This window comes from Mustela putorius, unplaced genomic scaffold, assembly GCF_011764305.1.
Source record: "Mustela putorius furo isolate JIRA1106 unplaced genomic scaffold, ASM1176430v1.1 tig00003846_pilon_pilon_pilon, whole genome shotgun sequence".
Taxonomy (NCBI): domain Eukaryota; kingdom Metazoa; phylum Chordata; class Mammalia; order Carnivora; family Mustelidae; genus Mustela; species Mustela putorius.
The window spans coordinates 15,596,344-15,615,921 of record NW_025421999.1 but is presented as its reverse complement, the minus strand read 5'-3'; positions in this window follow the sequence as shown (position 1 = coordinate 15,615,921).

The window sequence follows — 19,578 nt, the reverse complement described above, 5'->3', positions numbered from 1 at the left end:
CTGAGGTTAGTGAAAATAAAGCTCTAATTTTTCCCACCGCAGTCACCCATCCCTATGAAGCCTGTAAGGGTCACTTTAGGGACCATGGCCTCCAGGAGCTGCTGCACTAGCGGGTCAGTGAGGTAAGAGTTTGAGATTAAATTAAAAATGGATTTCAGGAGCTCCTGGATCAAGACTGTCTATCTTCACTGGATAATGTTACACCAGGACCAAGGCTGAGATTTATTTTGATAAGAAATGTTATTTACTAAATATTATTGTAACTGCAACTTTGGAAATTTTATTGGGTTGTGGTGCTCTCACTGACCCATTTCCTATAGGTCTCACATGATGAGTGAAATAATTTATGCTGTCACCCTATAGAGAAGAATCTATTCCTGAGCCCTAAACCTTAATTTGAGTTGAAAAGTCCAAAGTGGGTGGCAAGGCTAATGTTTAGCACTAACCCTTAATACCAGAGCTTTATGTGTCAAAAGGAACAGTTCTCTGGTGGAAGGGGAGGCATTCTCCTCCTTTCAATGGGCAAACAGGAATGTGGAAACACAGACCCGACACCCACGAACACAACTTTAGGTTGAGTTCTAGAACTGGACAGACCTTGCTGAGAGCTGACTACTATAAGAATCAGAAATCTCTACTTCAAGAACTTAATGATTTTTTTTTATTTTCCTTTTTTTTTTTCTTTCACAATATTTTAAAATTATTTTAAGACACAGGCCTTCTTTAGCGGTGTGAAAAAGAACCAAGGAAACAATCTACAATTGGGACACATTTTTCAAGAACAGTGAAGACTGTGCCACTGAAAACTGGCATTGGCGGCCATAGGAAGTTATGTGGCCTGAAAGGTCCAAGAAATAGATTAAGGCTTCTTGATCAGCCACTCCTCGCTAATTGGCAATCTCTTCTGTGTTAAACCTTGGCGGTTTTGAGTGGGTTTCAATAAGAAAACATTTAGCAAAGCATTAGTCAGATTACTGTGAACTCTGCTGGGGACAGAGCCAAAAAAAACCAAATCCAACAAAAACTGAGTAACTATTATGAGTCAGACTTTGCAGAAGGCATCTTAGGCATATTATCTTTTTCAGTCCTTCCCCAAACCTTGTGAAATAGCTACCATCATTTCCATTTTACAGGTGAGAAAATTGCAACTCAGAGAAGGTTAGTAATCCATTGAAGATCACACAGCTGGAAAGCAGAACAAGTACATCCAGGGTGCTGGGAAGCCTGACAACAAATTTAATACTTGTCCTTTCTACTATTGATCTTTGCCAAAAAAGCACGCTATTCACCCAATTATTTCAAGTACCCATTGGCCAGTTTCCTTGGGCCCCAGGCAATTTGCCAATAGGAAAAAAAAAAAAAGTGATCAGTGTTAGAAACCTGGAAATGGACCTTATGTGACCTTAAGGCACATGTGCTTTTTTTGCTTTTCACAAAGGGAGTCAAAATTCTCTCAAAAAAAAGAACAAAAGCTGCAATTCTTATAGGTTTTTACTTGAGCTGTATTCAATTTTTTTTTTTAAGTGAGGATCCTAATCATTGGATTATGGTGAGATCAGAAAAGAGTTATCTAGTATATCTCTAAAGTCACACAGAGAAGCATAATAGGAAACATATGTAAAATATCAATTTTCACAAAACAAATATTTATCGGGGTGGAATGTAGGGGGAATGAAGAATTTAAGCTTTATGTTTATTGAGCTTCAAACTGATAGAACTATTACACAGAAATGAATATAACGATATATCATGATTAGTTATGACATATTGGCACCACTCTCAAATTAATCCAGACATTTAGATCTTCAAAGCGGGTTACAATTTTTTTGGACCATGGTAGCAATTAATAAATCAATCTTATCACACAGAGTGATTGATTAGCACTTTTTGCAAAATGTATAGCAAATGGCCATGCTAATCAAAGGATGTAAAACTATTCATAGATTTTTTTTTTTAATTTGAATTTTTTTTCCAATTATAAACAGATCTTTTTTCCCCCCTCTGGCAATATATATGTGCATTTAATATTCCATGGATAGCAAAATGTTTAAGACTGACAAATATCTACAGTCTGTAACCTCTATGGGAAAAGGCTTTGATTACAGTAAAATTACACAAAAATGTGTCATTAAAAGGCATTGGACAGACATAAAATCTAACCTTTTGAGCTGAAGAATACTTAATATTCTCTTCATGATCATGCAAGGGGAAATTCTTTGCTATGGAATAGCTATTTTCCTGTTAAGCAGGCTATTTCATCAATGATTTATTCCTGAGATGTAATAGGTCGTTTAAAATGGTGGTTTAAAAGTTGGGCCTTTTTGTTTAATTTTCTCACAGGCGGTTGGTAATTATCATGGTCCTGCAGTTTCTCTGGAATGCCGTGGAGGGTCAAATGCCAATGGAACCCTGCTTTATAGGGTAATTAAGACAGTCGACATGGTTATTAAATACATCATGCTAAACTAAACTGGAATGCTGTGAAATAAAATCCAAAATCATAAATAAAACTTAGGTATTCCAGCAAAGGGGTATGTGTGAAAAGGAGGAGCTTTATACTCTCAGGATTGCAATAAATAGCTCTCGCCCACTCAGACTTACTAAAATCTGGCTACTGAAAGCCTCTGGATTTGCCTTTGAGACAGTGAAACTGAGATCAATACTACAGCTCTGTATATACTTGAAGTTCTAAGTCCCACCATTTCACATTACGTAAAACAACATCAGAATACTTTTGATGAATCCTTTTCCTGCCTTCCTTATTGCCAAGACCAAACACTGAAAAACCTGTGATAAATTAAGTGATCCAAGGTAAGTATGCTATGACTAGCAAATGAATTATACACACACACACACACACACACACATATATATATATATATATATATATATTTTTTTTTAACATTTTCAAGACTCTTTCCCTGTGTAAGTTCCTTCCAATGACTGCTCATCACTGTGGATTCATGCTGCCTTTGAGAATTCATCTGTAACCCGCAAAAGACCACGGCAATAGGAGGACTACTTCAAAGAAGCCAGTAACAGGCTCTATCTGAAGGCTTGTTGATGTTGATAATTCTAAACGGTGGTGATAGGTAAATATTGTCATCAGTAGAGATATGTCTTCCAAATATGTGTCTGTCTTGCGGTCATAAGCTTTCAAACCCAAAAGCCGAAGGCTTCGGTAATTTAATTTCTTTCCAGAAAATGTGATGAGTAAACAAAAAATGCTGGCAAAAGGGCCGGACAGAATGAGAAGAGAGGAAAATGCAATCTTTCCAACCTATAATATGTTGCCTACGAGAGATTTTCAATTATTCCTCCCTTGCGTATTGCCTGGAAGTCTTTTTTTCTATATGCATGTTTACAGGCAAATTCATTGGTTTACTAGGCAAAGGAAAAGAAACGCTCTTAAATAGGGAAATAAATATTTCCAATTCTAGCTGTAAAACTAGAAGCCAAAATGTGTAGCTGACAGGCACAGAGCCAGCTGACTTCAGATCACTAGCCTTTCCTTAAAACCAGTCTTCCTATTTCCACATGGAACACATTTTAAGTTAACAATGTGTAGTTTGGCAAAGGAATTGTTTTTCTTTGGCATGAAACGGTTGTCTCGCTTTTTAAAAAATGTATTTTCTGCCTGCTCCTACATACAACGTACGTCAACATTCTTTCAGAACTTTCAAAACTGTTGTTACCTCAGAAAAGTTTTAGGTAATTACCTTTTTTAAATCTTTGCCCAAGGAGGAAAATACACATTTAACATATTCATATGCTCGCGTCCATGCTTCGTAGAATTCTGACCACTGCCTAAATATGCCTTGAAATGCATACTGAATGGTGATTTAACTCTATCGCCTACTTCGGAAAAAACAGGCCTTCTCGGAGAAGTCTTTTAAATTTCGTTTGATGAGTATTTTTACAGGATTTATCGACAATGTACAATCTGAAAATAAATCTGGCCGCTTCCTTCTCTCCTCCCTGTCAGAGTCTTAAAAATTGAGTCCTTCTAGCCACAGTGTATTTTTGGCACTAAAAACAGTAGAGTGGAATGCTACCCATTCAAACCTTCGCAGTCTCTTTCCCCATTTCTGGCTACTGCCACAGAAAAGTCAGAAAAGCAGAAATGTAAATTCTCAGACCTCGGTTCCACATGAAGTAGGACAGGCCGCTGCACCAGCTACTGTTGAGACCAGATAGGGCCACTGCTGCCTACACATAAAGAAGCCCATTAAGGAGAAGTTGTTTATTTCTGCTTCTGCAGAAATCATAAACACCAACCCTGAGCCTGACGGCGCAAGCCATGCCGCAGTAAATTCTAGTACTTTGCCGGCCATTCTAAGCTGCCCAGTAAAAGTTACTGTAGCTAAATCCCATATACATTTCATGAAATAATCCTCCTCAGAAGATGGTATCATATTCATGCACAGCAGGGTGTGCAAATGCCTATAAATTACACGTCGCATCGGAGATATCTATTTTAAAAAATCTGTGCAAATTTAACCATGACCCTTTGCCAGACAATAGGCCTTCATATGCTTTGCAGCTTAGCAGACACCCAGGAATTTTGTTTGGAAGCGATAGCTACTGTCTATGTAATATTTAGGACCTATTCATGAAGCATCTGGCAGAAAATAAAAGGGTTTTCTCCACTAACATATGCTAAAGGAGGATGTGGTCCTGCGCCGACTCCTCCTCTTCTGATTTTTTGCAAATAGCACAACATAAGAGACGGTTGTTTCTGGCTGCCCTGCTGCCTGTCATGGCTGTCAGGCGAAATCCCATGAATTATTGCTCTTCCAGATGTAAGAGATTTTCAGGCTGCCTTAAACTGCCTGTGGTTTGTGGTGCTGGAGAGGAGAGAAACGAGATTAAACTTCATCTCATCAGTGCAATCTGAAAAGATCACACAGAGGACTAATAATCAGGGCTTTTTCATTCCAGAGCCAGACTTGAGAGCTGTGTGTTTTTGTTTCAAGGTGATGTCACATTAAGCTTGTTGGAAGACAGTGATTAAGGTCAAACAATATTTGAGGAAGATCAAAAATAAAAAAAAAAGTGTTCAACCCACTTCTGATGCTTCCTTATTGCATTTGCTTAAAGGGGAAAGGCTGATCATTCTCACTGATGGCAGAGAACAAACGGGAAGAGTACTTAGTCCTGTAATTCAAAGTTGTTAGCATTTCTTAACACAAGGTTAATGTGGGGAAAATTAGGAATATTCTCATAAAATTATAGCTCTACCGTTCGTTGTAATTTAGAGGAAGCATACATCACCATCAAGAAAAAAAATCAAGTGTCTCTTTTTGTTATCTCTAAAGGTCAATTTTGAAGTCTTCTTCTTTTTTTTTTTTTGTATTTTGTTTTGTTTTTGATTCTGTGACCGTGTCATACGGAGGCTGGAAATATTCATTTAAAAAAATCAGCAGGTGAAAAAAAAATCCGCAGGTGCTACTAATGTTTTCTGATATGTAGGGGGTTTTTTTTGAAGATACTTTAGTTTGGTTTTCCCCTCCAAAAAATAGCATTTCTAAACCACCCACACCCCCGCAATAAGTGGGAAATATCAGCAGATTCAATAACCCCGGTTACGAACATTCAACTAAAGGTTTTTATAACTGTTTCCAGAATGACTCAGAAAATAAATCACACCCTCTGCCATTATGTACAGTTTGAGTCCTCGGGGAAAAAACTTATAACTCATTACATTTCCATTCCCTTTGATCAAATACCATATACAACACCTGGATATTATAATTTTAAATAATAGTTGTGACACAAACTAGGATAATGCTTAAAAACCTAAGAATCTTAATATGGTTACTATTAGTTCATATCATTTACAGCATGGAGAAATGGTGAGTGGTTTTGTGGCATTTTGCTAGAGCTCCATCAGCAAAATATTAATTATAGATCAAGAAAACATGTTTTTTTAAGAAACACCTGGAAATAATCGACAAATATATATGTCTTAGATCAGAACATAATTGCCCCAATTCAACCTGTATAACTTTTTTTTTTTTTCTTAAGATGTAGCCTGTAAGTAATGGGGTAGGCTACCAGATGTAAAACCTCCCAGGCCAGCTTTTCTTTCCATTTCAGCTTAGGCACCTCACAAAGGTTCTCTAATGTGAAGGATCCCAGTGAAACAGTGATGAAAACCACAGGTACAAGTGGCTTACATGAAAGTATTTATTGCTTTTCATGCATTGCATTATAGCAGACTGGAAAAAAGTCCTTCATTGAAAATGCATTAATTATTTGACACTGGTTTGCCTCAAAGTCATTTTTACTATGGGATGCAAGCGAAAGATCACAGCTGAAAAAAAGATCATCATACTTGAGGTAGGCTCACAGAGTCTTTTCTTATGTTCTGTGTGAAGTTGTCTTGAACTGAAACCTATGCTCCTTAAGGATTAAGGGATTGAAAAGCAAAGACTGAAGCTGCTGTAATTTAAACCTACAGATTCCCTAGCACAAAGGTGCAAAATGGACTAAGCCAATCTGACTCTTTCCTTGTGCAGTAAAGAAATCATTTTCCTTTAGAAAGTTTTACACTATTAACATTCCAAAGGTGTTATCATCTTTAAAGCAAGTGGTCTTCTCTTGGCTGTTACTATGCCTCGAGTGCCTGCAGACATTAAATCAGTGGACATGGTTTTAAATGACCATGTATGACATCTCTAACCAGGCCTTTCTGTGTGAGAAACAGGAAGAAATTTTGAAGAAAAACATGCATAATGATCATCATTGACTTGCGTTTTCTTAGTTAAATTGGTATTTTATCCATTAAATATTTGGGGGACATTCGAGGTTGCATATTTACTTTTTGTTTCGTTTCTAGAAAAATGCTTATTTCTGAGTCAATGAAATTTCAAGATATTATTCAGCCTTCAAATAGTAAAAATCATTTCTGAGCACTGGAAGGCTGCTTGAGTGCAGGCATCTGTTTTCTTACGTGTGAGTTAGGTGGAAATGAAAGCTCAAGGAGAGCTTTATTTGCCTGTTGATTTAATCATTTGTTCAACAGTTATTTAAGCACCTACTAGATGTCATGCAGTTGAGGACTTCAGATACAATGGTGCAAAAGTAGACATACCTTCATGCCTCATGTGGTACACTTACATTAAATTAATAAGTAGGTAAGTAGCTTTTCAACTATAATTGTTACCCATGCTGTAAAGGAAATGCATTGAGAAAGGTCATGAAAATATGAATTCACAGGAATGTGATATTTGCAGCCATTTGTGGTTGTATAGCTCTGCCCTGAGGACGCAGTGACTTACCGCAAGGCAAGTTAAGCGAGAGCTTTATTCCTATATTTTCTCAAAGCAAACAAACAAACAAACAAAAACTTCAACTCTAAACAAAAGATTCAGCTAAAATTTTTGTGTGCTGGTATCAGAATTCAGGGTTTCGTTTTTAGTTTCCAGTGTTAGATAGGAAAAATAGTGAGTGTAAGAAGATAATATTTCCAGGATAAGCCCTTTTAAATGGTTCTTACTGATTATATCCAATCTCCCTTTGAAAAGCCATATGGAGAAAATAGATCATCTTAAAACATAAAACCCCAAATCCTTGGTTACAAAACTTGAATTTCAGCTATTGTTTTTTCTCACAAAAATATTCTGCTCCAATCCTTCGCAGATTTTCTGCCTGTATTTCTCATCTACTTTTTGAAGACAAAACGTAGCCTCATTTTCTCACCTCCAATTTGAAGGCAGTTTGGATATTTCAGATCTTGATCTTTCAGTCTCTTACCCTCTGGGTTTTTACTTCTGTTCTTTGTGTTAATATTCCTAGTTTGCTAATATTTTTGCCATTCACATTAAATGTCTTCACTAAAGTACTATCGAGGAATGATTTGGTTCAGCTAATCACGTTTGGCTAAACCCGTTGCTAAAAAACAAAACCGGAGTAAATCTGAAGGTCTAATTGGCTTTATTCAATGATTCATCCCATCTCACAGAAAAGAGCTTGGAGGAACTATACGAAATGGAAGGCTTTCACAAGCAGAAGGAGGCAGGGCAGGGAAGTTTCTGGTAAAGAGTAGACCGCTTCAAGGAAGGTGGGGCGTCTATCCAGCAGATGACATCCCTAGTGCTGACCAGGTGATTCCAGGCCTGACTGGTTAAAGATCACCTTCCTGGGAGAGGCTGCAACTGCAGTTAGGTATTAAGTCTTTGTTTGTTGAGGTGGGACTTAGCACAAGTGATTCATTTGGGACCTTTTGACTCCTTTTTTTTTTTTTTTCAACACCAAGAACATATCCGGATCATCCATGTACATAGATCAAAATAAACATACTGTTTTCCCTTTGGAACAACTCAACGCAGTTCCCCTCAAGTATTTTCAAGTTCCTAGTCCCTTCTAGCCACTTTGCTAGAACTTGGCTCTTGAACTTGGATTCTTCATTTTTATTGAGATCACTTTCACTCAACTTTCAAATCAAATTACTCACGGGAACATCTTCAAGTGTCGCCCCTTTGATGTCCAAAGGACTTCGTGATTTTCAAATTTACAGAATGAATACTGTATTCAGTTTTCCGGACATGAATGATGGCCCCAGAGAAAGTTGTACCCAGGTAAAATTTAGAGTTTGTTTCAGAGGTTACTTTTCCTGGTTAAAAGAATAACAAATATGCTTTGTGTACAGCACATAAAGATATAGAAAAATATTAATAAGTAAATAAAAATAACTCTAATCCAACCAAAGAGATTAAATCAGTGTTCTCCATTTTATTTTTTCTTGTCATTTATCATATATCCACAAAACAATATATCCAAAAAAATCTTGTCTTTTTCTTTTGCTAATTTTAAAATACTTGCTGTGTAACTGCTCATTACAAAGTTCTCAGTAATATGTAAATGAAGCTCTATTTAAAGTAAATTAAATGACAATGGCCATTCTCTTCTCTCTAAGGGAGAAAAATAAAGATACTTAATCACTATATTACCTTTCATTAAAAGTTCTTCTCAAGTTAAATTTGACACCTTCCGTTATTAGAATTTTAAATTATTTGAATATTTTTATAGGAATTGTTCAACTTCCTCTCTCTCATTACTTCTGCAAAACTGAAACACTCAACAGATTTTTTTTTTTTTCCGACTTACAATGGCCACCCAACATGCAATAGTACCTCTTTTGATCATCACTCATCCATTCATGATAATGTGGAGAGTGAATATCTACTGTGCATTGTTGGGCTGCATGTTTGTCAAATCAAAGATGTAAAAAAAAAAAACAGCAATCCTGTCCTTAAGAAGTTTATGTGTTCTTTAATTATTTCCAACATTTATTTGAAACGGGAATTCATTTTAATGTTAAGGGAGTGAAAATCTAAATAATAAAATGAAAACTTGTGACAACTTCATATCACATAGTCCAATATAAAATGCAGGGATTTGTGTATTATTTGATATGTTAGAAATTCTAGTCTGTGTTTCTCTGTGAACATCAGGTTGGCTCTATGAGCCCCACATTTCACTGCAACCCACCACTACACACATCTGCTACTGTCTGCTACATCCAAGTTATTTTTTTCCTGTAGATTAAAATAGTACAAATATTTTACAGTTTGCATCTGAAGACATAGCAAATAAAAGCTAAAAGCATGGAACTTGGAAATATCCCAGTATCTAAAATTTGCATTCGATTATGGGAGTGAGGGGTGGCTTTCTCATGGGTTTATGGATTTCTATCTTTAGATGCTACTTTGGCCAATGCTTCCCATTTATAACCTTAAAATCCTATCTTGAAGGTTCAGACACCCTCTCCAGGAGTAGAAGTAATTCCATTTCTATACTCCATGTGCCTCTTGAGGCCAGATCTGCCAGTAATGCTTAATTGGGTTGGAAGATAGTAGATAGTACCAGTTTATCATACAGGCAACTGACACAAAACTTTTTCACTTATCTGAGGTTGGACTGTGTCTGGGTTCAGAGATGAAAGGTCAGTTCTTTATCCACTAAGTCCCCCAGACATTCCAAAATCCCCAGTACATTACAAATTTGAACAGTTTAAGCTCTCTTAAATAAAGAATCTCTTCTCTGGGTAAAGTATACAGTGTATATAGATACAGTGGAGAAGAAACATGTGAAAGGTCACAGCCATGACCTTTTAACATCAATAGTTTTATTTATAGCCAAGAGCTTAGTCTATAGGGCTTAATATAAAAGCAAGAAGAAAGACAAAGGTATCTGGTTAGCTTTATAATAGCTATCCGGTTATAGAAAATTTGTCTTTTTACTCTTGAGCTGAGAATAAAAATTATAAATAATTTAAGTGACAGCTATTTTAAAATAAAGAATAACATTTCTCAATCATTTTTAATTGAACGCATTCTACTTCTCTCTGGATATGGCCTAAAATAATCTACCAGGTTTTAAAAGAATAGATTTATTTCGTCACGTGTGTGATTCATTCTTAAAAGACAAAATAATAGTATTGTATTTTTATGACTACCTGCTTCCTTGTCACCTATTTGGTGTCTCACTGTACTTAAAATTATACTTGGGAGAGTTGTAGATTACAGCAGTCAAAACCCTGTTTCATGGAGTTTTAGTAGTTTAGGAAATTTAGCATACACAGAAACAAGCAGTAACTTGCTGTTTTCAAAATAGTTCTTGAGTACTCTTACATGCCTGAAGGTATATTGAGAGAAATTCAAAGATGCCCCAAAACACACAGTGGGAGCAGAGTGTGAAACAAGGCTAAAGAATTGGCCGCTAAGGGTTGGGGGACAAGTTGAGATGAGCACTCCTCCTACAGAGAGACTGGGAATGGTTTTATACAGAGAGCCTGATCTTAGTCCCCAACTCTATGTCAGGGGAACCAGGAAGCCTCTTGGAAGTATCCTCTCACTATCTCCAGAGAAGACCACCACCCTCTCCTTTCAACAGTCGTCATTGGGGAAATAACTGGAGCCTAAGACATTTTTGTCTTCTCCTCTCAGGAGACCAATTTACCGTTCTGACACCCTTAGCTGGTAGTTGGCCTTTTGCTGTTGTGATAGTCTTTGCACAGTTTCTTACAACAAGCTCATTTCAGTCATGATGAAGTAATAATGGAAACTGACAGATAGCCTTTTCTTTTTAACTGGAACTTCCAGAGGCAACACATTTATCCGAAAAGTTGACTACATTGGCCAGAATTGCAAGGCCTGTATCCATGTGTAAAATTGTCAAGGATGCCTTTTCGTCATACTCCAATTTGAGTTGAATGGAATACTTGGGACTTTTGCCTTCTAGTTTTGTATCCTTGCTCCAAATTTATAACCAAACTTCTGGTGTGTTCTAGAAATCTCTCTCAATGACTGCCAACACCAGAGACACCACCACCCCAACTCCCCCCACCCCCACCCTCCCACCACCTCCTCTCAGGACTGCTATATTTTCTAGTTAAAAGGATATCAACTGAGTCATTAGACAAAACAAATATTCAGTAAACTGTATTGAGTATTTAATAGTGAGTAAAAGCCCAGCGCATAAAGATTGATAAGATATTGAAGTATCTTACAGAAGGTAGAAGCCCAGATTCTGGAGCCAGACAGACCTGGATTTGAATCTCTAGTCAAAGACCCACTTGATTTATGGCTTTGGCCAATAGTTGAACTTCTTTAAGCCTCATTTCCTTAAAATGAGGGCAGCATATAATATGAGGTGTGATAATTGCGAGGCTAGAATGGGTTCATTTATGTAAATTACAGGACTGGTTTATAGTAAGCAGTCACTTAATCTTAATTATTTTTAGTATCGTTGAATTAAAAGTCATTTGTACAATGGAAGAATAAGAAAATCAAGGTTATTGACAACATTTAGATAATTAAATGCAGCAAAATATATAGTTGATTATTCTCCTTTTTTTGTGTCATTTTAAGTGTATCTAATATTTATCAGTAACTACACTGAGAGAAAATGCTAAAATATATGTAGAATGAACAACGATGATGAAATATTACTACTGAAGTTCTTTTCCTTCAACTATAACCTCCTTGTGGTCTTGGCAAAGGGACTATTTTAACCTCCTTGAAGAACAGAAGGAAAACATCTTGCCCACATTCTCTACTATAGAAAAAGTTTGTCAGATTAGAGTATCTTTTTGATGTCATAACAGATCCTGAAATGGTGTCATTATCAATCTTCCTCTCTGATATCCTATCATACAAGACCTAAAACCAACCAGAGAGAATTATTATTCTCTCTCTGCCCTGTCCTGAGTCAAGCTCAAAATGAGAATTGGTCCCAATACGTGTTAGTCCATCGGTGCCACCAAGACCAAAACACCTGTATTACAAGGAATAACTCCTGGCTCTAACTGTCCTCGGGTTTTCTTTGCTTCCATTGCATTCCATTTTTATTAGTCAGTTTAATTACCGAACGCCTACATGTTCCCAACCTTGCATCAGACTCTTCCTGCAAACATGAGCAAAGTAAGCAGTAATCCCTGCCATGGACAAGTTTAAAGCCTAAATAAAGAAGAAAACAAGTAAACCAATAAATGCACCATCTTCAGTGAACTGTTATCCATTTACATGGTAGAGAATCAGATAAAATCTAGTGTTTAAAAATTTAGGTTATATGTCGAACCGGCAGATGGTGTTTACTCTTAGTGATTGGGAGGGAGATTAAGGAAGACATCTGGGGTGCTGCTGATGTTCTGTTTCTTGGTCTGGGTGTAGATTTTACAGCTGTATTCAGTTTGTGAAAATATCATCGAGCATCAAGTGACACACTTATGTACATTTTTCTTTTATATGTTATACGTTCAGTAATTCTTTGTAAAAAAATAAAGGCTTCTGGAGCGCCTGGGTTGCTCAGCTGGTTAAGAAGCTGCCTTCGGCTCAGGTCATGATCCCAGGGTCCTGGGATTGAGTCCTGCATCGGGTTCCCTGCTCGGAGGAGACCCTGCTTCTCCCTCTGCCTCTGCCTGCCTCTCTGCCCGCTTGTGCTCCCTCTTTATCTCTCTGTCAAATAAATATATAAGATCTTAAAAAAAAAAAAATCAGGCTTCTTTTCTCTTTGCACAGCACAGACACTTAGATAGGTACTTAGTCTCAACAAATATTTTAAAAATTGTATTATGATGATAATTTAAATTTCTAAAAATTAAAAACAGAGGAATCTCAACTGTTCTTCGCAACCATGAAAACAATCCTTATTTTTGTAAATAAATAAGTATGCCAAATCTTCAGTTATGCCTCTATTCATAATAATTTCATTCTATTCAAAAACCTCTAAGATTATTCCTGTATATTCCTGAGATTTTATATTACCATAGCCATCCTAAAGAGCACCTCCCACCAGAAAAGTCAACACACCAGTTGCTCAGAAATTTCCATTTGGGTTTCTTATTTTTTGCACCTACCAACAGCTTACTTAATGATGCCTTGAGCAAACAAGTAATTGCATTCACTGTATCCTCTTGGTATTACACTGTATTAACATCTTTCCTTCTTTTTTTTTTTCATGAAAATGTCATATGGGGATATGATTTACTTTTTAAAAATGCTCAATTTCCACTGCTGAATATAAAATGCATCCAAGTCATGGAAAAATTATAGCACCAAGAAAAGCAGCCCCCTAAAATTGTTTTAAAATTAATTCCATAGATATCACATAATTTCCCCCAATAAATATACTGTCAAACAACACATAGCAAATAGTGCTAAATTTACTCCTCTCTGCAGAGTTTAATCCTGTTGAAAACATATCCCCTTGAATTTACCTTAGATTTCATGCCACAAAATTCATCTTATCCCTTACTCCTCCTAAGCCCACATCCGAGGCTCTTCTTTCTCTATCTTTGATGACAAATAACTTTTTATAACATGTATTAATCTCTGGAAAGCACTTGTTTTTCCCTCAGTTTCAACCCCAGAACTCACTCCAGTCTGTATCTACTCTGTACATACTCTCTGTCAATATCAACATGTATTGCCAAGGTTTTCAGAGCACGACCCTTAGCTCTAGCTTCCAAACTCAAGTGACAACCAGAAATCCAACCATTGCCCACTCAACATAACCCAAACCCATCTGTATTCTCTTGAAAGCTGCTTCTCTCCTTCTCCACGTCATGTCACCCTGCCCCCAACAACCCTCTGTGTTTTCTATATTGGTAAATGACAGTCTTTCTCTTGAATAACCTTCCAATATCCTTCTCACTATATTTTTGCTGGAAAATTTCCTCTTTGCTGTTATCCCTTATCCCATTCTTGGGATCCTCTAACCCCGTACCCCTGCCATCAAAATGAATATTGTGATGTGTTTAACACTGCTCTTCTACTCATTCATTCATTCACTTTTTTGTGCAGCAAATATTTGCTGAGTAACTACCTTTCCTCGTCGTTGGATACTCAGATGAACAAGACATATTCCTTTCTGTGATGAAACTGTCTCAAAAGGGGAGACGTACAGGAATGGCTTTCTCACATGGATATTCCATAGCAGAGAGTTAAAATGCCTTTGTATGTCATACAAATGTTCTTCAACATTCTGGACTCTACGAACCTCTCCTGCTTCATTAACTACATTTCCCGAGTGTGTGCCCTTCACGGCAGGCCCCCAGAACTACATGTAGTTCTCCAATGAGCCTTGTCCTTATGCTTCTGGGCCTTTGGACCCTCAGTGCGAAATGTCTTTGTCCACCTTGGCAGTCCAGCAAACTGATCCGGGAACTCTTTCCTGGCCTCCTCAAACAATTGGCATCTGTCCTCTGTCCTCAACAACATCTTTTGCAGATTTAACATTTATCACACTATTTACTAATTATTGATTTTCACTTTTGCCTTTCCTACTAGATAGTGAAGTGCGTGAGAGCAATGATTGAATCTCTTGTGCCCTCGGGTTGAATGAACAATAATCATATAGTTGGGAATAAGAAAATGATTAAGAACATAGCCCAGGGAGTCAGACAGACATGGATATAAATCCCGTATCCACTCTACAATAGCTATGTAATCTTGAGAAGTTATATGTCTTCTCTGAGTCTCAGTTTCCTTATCTGTTAAAGGGAATAACAATGTTTATTCTAAAGTATCTGTAAGGATGCAACGAGATCCTGCAAATAAAGTGTTAGCTATAGTGCCGATCCATAGTAAATTCTCAATAACTTTTAGCTATTTTTTCTTATTATGCCTGAAAAATGGTGGCAGCATATGGTGCCTTTTATGTTTTATAGTTGTGCTCTGATGGTTAAAAAAAATAATAATAAAATAAATAATTTTTTAAAAAATGGATGGAAGGGGAAATGAAGTAAGACACACTGTCTTAGTCAGCTCAGGCTGCCATAACAAAATACCACAGACTGGATGATTTAAACAACAGAAATACTTCTCACTGTTCTCAAGGCAGGGAAGTCTGAGATCAAGGTGTAGGGAGACTCAGAACCTGTTGGGGGCCCTCTTCTTGACTTGCAGATGGCCACCACCTTGCTGTGTCCTCACATGGTGGCAGAAGAAAGAAAATCTCTCTCTTCTTTTCTGTATAAAGCCATTAATACTACAGCCCGATTCTTATGATCTCATTTAACCTCGATTACCTCCTAAAAGCCCTAATACAGTCACCTTGGAGTTATGACTTCAACATATGGATTTGGGGGGACACAATTCCATCCCTAGCACTCACGTTCTTTGCACTGAATCTTACCGCCATAAACAAAAACGAACCAACATGAGCAGAGTTCTTTACTGCAATCCATAAAAGCAGAAATTCTGAATCCAATTTACCCAAGCTTGAAGCTTTTTAGCCATCCTCCCTTTATTCATTACCCTAATATTAGAGTTTCTTGATCATCCAAAATACAAAATAAGTTGAAAACTGAACAGTAAGTGTATGACATGTGCTATCCATCCAAAAAGAGCATTTTTAAGAGACAAATAATTTAAGGTAGAAGACATTCTAGACCGTGAGTTTGAAAATACTCAGATCTTTGGGGACACCTGGCCTGCTCGGTCGGTACAGCCTGCAACACTTTATCTCAGGGTCATGTGTTCAAGTCCCACATCGGGCATAAAGCTTACTTAAAAAAAATAAAAAGAAAAAGAAAGAAATAAAGCCACAAAATGCAAAAAACAAGATAATATGTGGCTCCTCAACACAGCGACTAGGGCTATTGAAACACTAGGATCCTTCTGGGATGATTGTAAATTGTACGGGATGTGCTCTGGGGGTCTGGTGCTGATAGAGTAGAGAAGAAGAGGTTTGGAGGGAGAGCTGAGTCAAAGGGACCCCATGGAGTGCACCAGGAGTTATAAATCCTGCGGCTGTAATGGAAAAACCAAGAGATGCCTGCCTGGACTGGACACCTACTCTTCACCCAACACCTCCCTGCCACACCACCTCAGTTCTTTGAAATATAATTCCTATGGCAAGGCCTCTAAACTACATTCATGTTAAATATACTGGATCACACTTTGATAATGAGGGCAAAAGAAAAATTGCCAGATTGCCTAGGTAGACATCCCTAAGGTAGGGATAAAAGAAGAGAATTTCTCTAGTCTCTGAAAGCCCCACTTGAATGAGTGTATTAACATATTAAGGAGAACCCAGTGTATGGATTGAAAGTCAAATAGCAACTGGTAGCTTTTTTTTAAAAACAAAGCATATGGCTACCTCGTTCATTTCTTTTCTTACAGTAGAAGAAGTAAAAGGGTAAGACCTGAAGCCCACCACCCTGATTCCTTCTACCAGTCTCTACCACCAGTTTTTTGTAAGAATAAGATTGTGGTAATCATTTCGAAATATATATATAAATCAAACATCATACATGTTTTAAACTTACACAGCGATATATGTCAATTATTTTCCAATACAAGTGGAAAAAAATAAAAGAGTAAAAAATGGATGTACAGTTCTCATTGATCACAGAATGAGCAAACACATTGTGTAATATGCAAATAATGGAATATGATGTATCAGTGAGAATGAGCTAACAAAACATCCATTGTGGCAACATGCATTTTTTTAAGACTTTACAAACGTTATACTAACCTCAGAAACATAATTTTTATAGTTTCCTAAACCTAATAAAAAACGAGTACATATTGCGTGTTTCCACTTGTATAAATTTCAAAATCCGATAAGACTGATCCGAGGGGTTAAGTCAGGATCTTGGGCTCCTATGGGGAGGGTCTGGGGCCCAACTGGGGTGGGGTGTGAGGTTCTGCTTCTTAACCTGCCTTCTGATCACATTGTGTGTTTGCTTAAGGACAATTCGTTAAGCTGTACACTTATGATCTGTGCAACACTTTATATACGTCAATAAAAAGTTCTAATACTTAAAAAATACCACTTCTGGGTATGTACCTAAAAGAGTTGAAGGCAAGAATTCAAATAGATATTTGTGTACACATGTTCACAGTAGCATTACTCACAATAACCTAACAATTAAAAACCAAGATGTCCTGTGACAGATGAATGGATAAACAAAATGTGGTATACCCATACAATGGAACATTATTCAGCCTTAAAAAGGAATGACATTCTGATAAATGCTACACCATGGAAGAAGCAGAAACATTATGCTAAATGAAATAAATGAGACACAAAGGGACAAATATTGTACGCTTCTATTTACAAAATACTTTAGTGTTGGCTTCTATAATAAAATACCATACACTTCGTGGCTTATAAATAACAAATACTCATTTCTTATGGTTCTTGAGGTGAGGAAGTCCAGTTCAAGGCACTAGAAGATCCTGTGTCTAGTGTAAGAGCCAGCTTTCTGGTTTAAAGACCGTCATCTTCTTGCTGTGTCCTCACATGGAAGAAGGGACAAGGTAGCTGTCTGGAGTCTCTTTGGTAAAGGTACTAATCCAATTCAAGACAGCAAAGCCTACCAAGGGCGCTCCTCCTAATACCATCACACTGGGGATTAGTATTTCAACATATGAATTTAGGAGGGACAAAAATATTCAGTCTATAGAGGTACCTAGAGTGGTCAAATTCATAGAGACTTACAGTAGAATAGTATTCATCAGAAACCGAGGGGAGACAGAAATTGGAATTTTTATTTAGTGGATATGGAGTTTTAGTTTGGGATGATGAAAAAGTTCTGGAGGTGGATAATGGTGATGGCTGCACAATAACATGAATATATTTAATGATTAATGACACTGGTACATCTAAAAATGATTAAGATGGCAAGTTTTACATGTATCTCACCATAATAAACAAATCAAAAACCAAAATATTAGTGGAGGCACATGCCTTCTTCTTCTCTCTCAATGGGAACTTGCCTACCTGTCCCTGGGATACTCCAGACACATTCTGCCCTATTGCCTCCAACTTGTTTCCTTTCAAGGCCACCACAGTTTCCATCCTCAGGATCCACCTCTGGGATTTCCTTTTGTCATTAGCCATCTTCTTTACCTCAAGGCTACGTGCAAGGCTACGTGCCAGTATTTCCCTGGGCTGGCTCTAGATCACCATCAGGAGTAGAAAAGACTATCTTTAAAAGAATCTACTTGTTTAATATGATCAGGACATTTGAGTTATTGACTTCCATACATGAATGTCTTATATATGTTATATCATTCCCACACCAATTTCTAAAATATTATTCTTGCAGTGAAAACCCAGGAAGTAGAGAGCTCATTTACTGTTCCTCTGAGTGAAAAACAGTCCACTGACCAAAACTTTAAACATGTATTTATACCTCACCTATATATAAACAGACCTAGCACTAAAATTAAATGGCCAAATTCACGAAAGAATAATCTAGAAACAATAGTTAGAATACTTTGTCATTTTATTTTCAAATAATCCCAAAATAGCTATTTCACTGAGCTAACTATTCATTTATTTTTGTCTATATAATATCAGAAAAGTTTGACCAAATTTTTCACTGAGTTTATTAATATTTTCACTGAATTTCCAGATGTTCTGCTTTCACATATTGGTGTCACTCTATATCTTTATTTTCCCCTTACACTATGATTCCTATGTATAGTTTATTGCTGGGGGATAGCTGCAGGGCAGGACAGATATTAAAACTATAGAGGATCTCATAAGTTGTGAAGCTGAATATCTTTTTTTTAGATTAGGTAACCTTTTTATAGCTTTGAGGGAAAACATGGATAGTACTCCTCTGTGTGTGTGTGCATGTGAGTGTACATTGACAAAGAATTTTTTTTATATTGAGAATGAGCAAAACCTTATGCCAACCATTGCAAGAAAATTCTAGAAGTTTGGGGTTTTTTAAATTTATGGGTCTGCAAAGGATCTTCATTTATATACATATAACCCAATTTATATATAACCTCAGAGGAATTAGTACAGAATACTGGTGAGGGAAGCAGAGTTTTTACAAGGTGGTGAGATCTAGCCCAGAGTCAAGCTCAGTGCAGAGTCTGCCTGAGACTCTCTCTCCCTCCGCACCCCAATACCCTCCATGTGCACTCTCACGCTTTCTAAAATAATTAAATAAATAAATAAATAAATAAATATTTTTTTAAAAAAAGGAAGAAGAAAGGAGGCAGAGTTTTACTCTCAGCTCTGACATTTCCAGCTTGTCTCAGTTTTCTTATCTGTATTAAACGATAAAAATTACAACTTCCTTATGGAACATCCAATGAAAAAGGA